This window comes from Muntiacus reevesi, chromosome 3 (assembly GCF_963930625.1).
Source record: "Muntiacus reevesi chromosome 3, mMunRee1.1, whole genome shotgun sequence".
Taxonomy (NCBI): domain Eukaryota; kingdom Metazoa; phylum Chordata; class Mammalia; order Artiodactyla; family Cervidae; genus Muntiacus; species Muntiacus reevesi.
The window spans coordinates 41,587,012-41,594,076 of record NC_089251.1 but is presented as its reverse complement, the minus strand read 5'-3'; the positions used below and the strand labels follow the sequence as shown (position 1 = coordinate 41,594,076).

Sequence of the window (7,065 nt, the reverse complement as noted above, 5' to 3'; positions counted from 1 at the left end):
ATCCCACATGCTGCAACTAAGACCCAGCAGAGCTAAAGTGAAGTTGCTCAGTTGTGTCCGACTCTTTGTGACCCCGTGGACTGTAGGCTATGAGGTTCCTAAATAAATGAATAAATGCCCCAAGTGATTCCAAGGTGCTTAAGGCCTCTGTAGGGTAAGTAGATGGCGATAGAGGAGGGCAGCGGCTCCCAAACCTGGCAGTTCAAGAGTGCACCTGGAGCTTTAAGAGCTAGCCTGCCCCCCGATGATGTGAGGTGGGCCTGGGAATCAGTATTCCTTTGCCATTCCTCAGATTATTATGGTCATCACACTGGTTAGGTGTCCCTGCAGGGAATTAACTGAAAGGAGCTTTCCTCATCTGTTCCTTGATTCCAGAAGTCTCCCCACATAACTTCTTCATTGAGACAGGGGCATTCCACACTGACCCCAGGGCAGGCCTAGGACATGGAGATGTTGGGGCCACTGTGGTGGTGTTCCCCCCTCCCCAGCTTTATTGAGATATAAATGACAAATAACATTGTGGAAGTTTAAGGTGTTCAACATACTGATTTGATACTTACATAGTACAAAACCATTACCATCAGAGCATTAGTTAATATTTCCATCATATCTCATAATTAGCATTTCTTTTTTTGTGGGGAGAACGTTTAGGATCTACTCTCTTAGCAACTTTCAAGTATACAATGTGGTATTATTTTTTCTTTTCTTTTTTTTTTTTTTTTTAATTTTATTTTATTTTTCAATTATTTTTATTAGTTGGAGGCTAATTACTTCACAACATTGCAGTGGGTTTTGTCATACATTGACATGAATCAGCCATAGAGTTACACGTATTCCCCATCCCGATCCCCCCTCCCCCCACAATGTGGTATTATTAACTATAATCTATACATAAGATTATATGCTATACATTAGAGTCCCCAGAACTTATTCATCTTATAACTGGAAGTTTGTCCCCTTGGATCAACATCACCCCATCTCCCCTACTTTCCAACCCCAACCCTGGAAATTACCATTTTACCCTCTGTTTCTAGACATTTGGATTTTTTAGATTCGACATATTTAAGTGATAACCTCTGATATTTGTCTTTCTCTGTCTAATGCCCTTAAGGTCAATCCATGTTGTTGCCAATGGCTGCATAGTATTCCATTGTCTATATATGCCGCATTATTCATTTTCTGGTTGACAAACACATGGGCTATTTCCATATCTTGGCTGTTGTGAGCAAGGCCATAATGAACATGGGAATTCAGGCATTTCTTCAAGATCCTATTTTCATATTCTTTGGATATATACTCAGAAGTAGGATTGCTGGATCATATGGTAGTTTTATTTTTAATTTTTTGACGAGCGTCCATACTGTCTTCCATAGTGGCTACACTAATCTGCATTCCCATCCACAACGCACAAGGGTTTCCTTTTTTATTTAAATACTTACACAAAATATTCTAGATACTGAGTTTTAATTCTCATCTTCCTCCTCATCTTCATCTTGAGTAATTTGGAAGTAGCACAAATTGTAACTTTCTTTGCTGTTAGCAACTGTGTGTAGCAATCACTAAGATTCTTCTTCTCCTTCAAAAAAAAGATTATTCTTCTTCAAATATTTTTTGGTGAAGAATTCCATGGACAGAAGAGCCTGGTGGACTACAGTCCATGGGGTCGCAAAGAGTCAGATACGACTGATGGACTAACACTTTCACTTTCAAGATATTTCAAATACCTTTTTGCAAAAAGGCACCTCATAAGTCACAGTGATCTTGCTTTTGCTTCTTTCGATTGATATGATCACTGCCCAGATTGCCAGCTTTTCCATTCACTTTGATTCTCTCCTGAAGAAACTGCTCAAAATTGGCGGCATCTATGATTCCATCTTCTGCAGGAAGAGTACAGTCCAGAGTAAACTGCAGGACCTGCTTCTTTTTTATTTTTTGCCACCCTCCCCAGCCCCGCCCCCAACAAGCTTTTTTACAGGCAGCGTGATGGCAGGGGAGGCAGAAGGGGAGGTGGGTGAACCAGGCAGGCGCAGAAACCCGCAGCCATCTCTTATCTTTTTGACTATAGAGATTCTAACAAGTGTGACGTGAGTGGGACCAAAAATATTTGAAATATTTTTGGATTGATAAGAACCCCCAAGTGGGTTCAGAGTTAGCAGAGTATCTGAATCAGGAAAACGATCAGTTTTCTCATATGCTTTTGACCTCACAGAGGAAATCTGGCCACCATTCTGCCCCCTGCAATTGAGAACAGCAGACAGTGAATAGCCAGCTGCAACAGAGTTCTGACTCACGTGACACACGAATTGTCTACACCGACTAAGACTCTGCTTTCTGGTACCACGGGCCACATCTTTCCAGTGGCTGAACTTTAAGGCAACCTGGCCGTTAGCCATCAGCCTGCACCTAAGACAACGTTTCTTTTACAAAAAGCCTCTCAATTCTTATCCAAAAATTACATTGTAGTTAATTTATATTTAATATCAAAATGGGAGGTCTGCAAGATGAAAAATTTTTACAGTAAGAAGTTATTTGCCCTTTTCACTCTCATTTTCTCATGAACCTATGAAGCTATGTGCTTTGGGAAAACTCAGCTTGATAGTGAGTCCAGAAGCAGATAAGAGACACCATCTGTCTTTTATTACGCTAAACATTTTTAAAAACTGCAGGAATGTAAAATGGTGCCATACTTCTCACTTTTCTTTCTTTTTTTTTTTTTTTGGAAAATACAGGTGTTTCCTTAAAATATATGTTAATGTAGTGGATTTATTATTGCAATTTAAAGTAAATACTTTTAAAATTTCAGTTTAATTTCTAATATGGTAAACAGAACACTCTTTGAGGTTCTCAGTAATGTTAAGAGCATAAAGGGGTCCTGAGATTAAGAAGTTTGAGACTCAGTCTTACTTCTCGCCCAAATCGTAGACTGTCTCCCCCAAAGTTTTCAAGCGTACAAGCTCCGCCAGCGGTTGGGTTCCACCGCGGTGAAGATCTGACATCTCATACAAGGGCCTCAGAGCTCCCCACAGCCTGAGCACCCCCACGCCTCGCGCCGCCTTCCAGGGTGGGACGAGGGAACTCACGTGCAGACGGGGGAGTAAGGGAATGGAAAACGTCACCGCCTTCACGGGACTTCTGCTTTTGTGGGAGATACAGACGGATAAGCAGCTGCCCGGGAGATACCGGCCACTGCTGTTCACCAGTAACACCCTGGGGGGAAAGCAGAGAGGTACTGCGCCCGCCCTCCCTCCAGCGGCTTTGCGTCTCCCAGCCCCAGATTCGATTCCGAGATCCCAGGACCGGCGCGCCCCCTGGTGGCCGTGCCTCGTCTGCTCAGCCTTTTCCCTCTGGAACTGCAGGAGCCCACTTTGGTTAAGACCTCAAGTTTGGGGATAGCCCCGTGGGGGCCCCATCATCGAGGTTCTGCCTGGGTCCTCCACGGCCTCTTGTCTGTCACTCTGAGCACGTTCACCTCGTCGGTGACTAATTCCAGGCCGATTCTGCCTCTGTGCTAGCCATTTATGGGTGCTAGGCATCTTATGGATCCCCCCACAACAATGCCATTAGTAGAAGTCAGAATATCCCAAGATAGAAATAATGTGTGGTGCAGGTTGGATCCAAGTCCAAACAATCCGATGCCAAAGTTCCACTTATTGATATGCCTAAGGGCAAATTAGCTGAAGTCTAAAGCAGTTCTGGATATTGACAATTGAAGGATATTCTACATTGGGGTCAAGTTCTTTCAGGAGGGGGGAAATGAGTCTGGATCCTCTGAATCTCATTGGCTTAGGCTGGATTCCTTGCTCCTCTGAAGCTCATGGTTGTACTTTCTGCATTCTACAGTGAGCATCAAAACCCCCAAGACCTTCACCTTCTAGGACTTTTTTCCCAGGAACACAGGGGCTCTGCTATTGAAAACAGAGCTTGAGTGGTCTACTGTAAAATTCTGAAACACCTCAAAGTGGGTATGCAAGTGAGCACTTTGACCCTGGTTTGCTCAATACAAAATAAAGCTCTAAAATCAAGGAAGGAAGCACCAAAGGTTAGTCAGTCAGTTGTGTCCACCTCTTTTTCGACCCCATGGACTGTAGCCCGCTATGCTCCTCTGTCCATGGGATTCTCCAGGCAAGAATACTGGAGTAGGTTGCTGTACCCTCATCCAGGGGATCTTGCCAACCCAGGGATCGAACCGAGGTCTCCTGCATTGCAGGTGGATTCTTAACTATCTGAGCCACTGGGGAAGACCATCTTTTCTTTTCATCAAACCCTTGAAATTCAGAATGAGAATATCCTCAAACTGAACAGTGCTGGGGGTTGGGAGGGAGTTTCAGAGACAGCAGGGTATCCTTGGGGAACAGCCTAAGGGCTCCCCTACAGTTCTGACCTGGAGCCCATTAGCAGGAACCTACTGCCCCATTAGCAAACTCAACTGTCTTAACCTAGTGGTTTCCATGGTAACCATCAAAGAATGATCCCCCTTTCTTTTCTACAGATATTTCTCCCACCCCTCCGTGCAACATTCCCTTTCAGCTATGACCTAGAACTGGATTCCATACAGATGCTGTTTGCAAAGATGTGGTTTCCTCCTTTCATTCCATGTTTTAAGAAAGTAAAAGCTGTTTAATTTATACAGAAATGCCCGTCAGGTACACGGGAGGTTTATTATTATTACTAATATTATTTGTGTACTCATTCATTTTAAATTAAAATTTTAAAAACTCTTTTCCTGAAAAATTTTCAAACAAAAAAGAAACCTCCAAAATATCCTTCTTTCAATAGGTTTGAAGAAAATCTGGTCTTTGTGAAGAATAACAAGAGGTTATGAAATAAATAACAGTCTCTACAAAAGGAACACAGGTTGTAAGCCTCAATCCTTGTTAAGGGTGTGGTGAAGATGGCATAGCCTAAGATTTTAGCCTTAAAACTTAAGAAGAATATAAACAAACGTTTAAAGTATGATTAAAAAAAATAGAGACAGTTGGAGGAAATTTTTAAAAATCAATTAATCATGATGTCCTTCCACAATGCCTACCCATTAGCCTCCTGATCCTTCACAACCTTTCAAACTTCCACAGAGAGAAACTCAGCCAGTGAGAACACCTGCTGTTCTTGTCCTAAATAAAGGTTGGGTAGACTATGGTCCTTGGGCCAGTTCTAGCCCAGGGCCTGTTTTTGTATGGCCAGTCAGCTAAGAACAGTTTTTACAATCTTAAAGGGCTGTAAAACAAGCAAACACATCAAGAAGAGTATGTGACAGAAACTGGATGTCCACCCTCTGGCCATGTCTGATCTGTGAAGCATCTCTTCTCCTGTTGGCTGCTGGAACCCTGGTGAAAGGTGGCTTTTCTTCCATCCAGGCGGCAGTAACAAGAGGTACAGCCCAAGTTGCCATGCCGACAGGGAATTCAGTTCTTAAAATAGTCAACTGTGCTCAGGCATTTTTGGGGTGGGTAGGTTTGGAGGGAGGTGGTTAGGGAGAGATGATAAATGAATGAGTCAGACCCAACTGGTGACAGCTGTTCCGTCATCCCTCCCTGTAATACGGTGGGAGGGACTCTAAAAGGTCTGAAAGAGATATTTTTCATTCAAAGAGTAGGGTAGTTATGTTTCCTCGTGCTGTTTTCCTGCCTGACAGAAGGAAATTTCCCTCACCATCTCTGCTCCCTCCCGCCACCCTGCGGCCTCCTCCCTGCAAAAACTGAAGTGGGAAACATGCCCATCTCACAAAGAGCCTGCACTGATCCAGAGGGATTGTGTGTGCTGGGAGTTAGTTGTGCAGAGGTGGGAGGAGCCCACACTCACAGGGGCTGCCTCAAGGCTTCCTCCGTGGGAGGCCCAAGTCCCATCATCATCTTCGTCATCATAGTCATCATCTTGGGACCAATATGAAAGTGTATCACTAAACATGATATCCAGATAGATAAACTAAACGTTTATCCAGATAGAACAATCAGCCAACAATTGTTCTTTGAGAATCTCCTGTTACCCCTTTGTTGTGTTTCCAGTGCCTGGAAAGGTGAGCTAAGTCCGTGTGTGTGTGTGTGTGTGTGTCTGTGTCTGTGTGGTTAAATATATGCAACATAAAATTGACCATTCTAACCAATTTGTAGCTTACACCTCAGTAGCATTAAATATATTTACTTTGTACAACTATCACCATCTTTTCATCTTCCCATATTCTGAAACTCCACACATAATACTTCCTTCTGTACGCATCCCCACCTGCCCCCCAGCCCCTGGCAACCACTTTTCTACTTTCTGTCTCTGTGAATTTGGCTATTCTAGTAATCTTATATAAATGGAATTGTATAGTGTTTGTTCTTTGGTATTTGACTTATTTCACTTAGCATACCTTTAAAGTTCATCCATGTGTCAGAATTGCATTTCTTTTAAAGGCTGAATAATATTCCACTGTGTGTATATATACATTTTGTGTATCCATTCATCCATCAATGGGCTTGGTTTGTTTCCACCTCTTGGCTACTGTGAATAGTGTTGCTATGAATTTCAGTGGATGTACAGATAGCTGTTTTGAGTCCCTAATCTCAATTCTTTTGTTGACTAAGTTCATTTGCAGAAAGAAAAAAATAAGCTAACTGGGATCCCACCCAGGATGCAAAAGATGCCACAGCAGTATCTTCATTCCTTTTCCATCCCATCCACTTAGAATCCATCTCTTATGAGGCCAGCAGTCCCTGGTCCCCATGTTGTCCTCCATCTTCCAGGTTCCAGCCCTTTGCCCTTACTGCTCACTACCCCAAGGACGGCGGAGAAATTTAAGGTTGATTGTTCTTTCATATTTTTATAGGTGAGCATCATTGAAGTAAAACTTCCTAGGTTTAATATCGTGTCTTTTAGCATCGTTTCAATGTGTTTTTGTACTAAAGGACTCATTTCCCACCAGAAGCAGGATAGGCATACCACTAGAAATTTTTTTGGTTGGGAATGAGCACATGGCCTCAGTTGACTCACTTGGCTGAAGAGAAGGAATTTTATTTCACGGCTGGGCAAGATGTTCTTTTTTTGTTGTTTTTTGGTTTTTTTGTTTGTTTATTTGTTTGTTTTCTG

The 7,065-nt window shown here is 42.8% G+C and overlaps 1 pseudogene; it reads right to left on the bottom strand.

The window, feature by feature from the left end:
- Positions 1-1,463: 1,463 nt before the first annotated feature.
- On the bottom strand, positions 1,464-5,858 carry LOC136163970 (large ribosomal subunit protein eL22-like; annotated as a pseudogene).
- Positions 5,859-7,065: the final 1,207 nt, after the last annotated feature.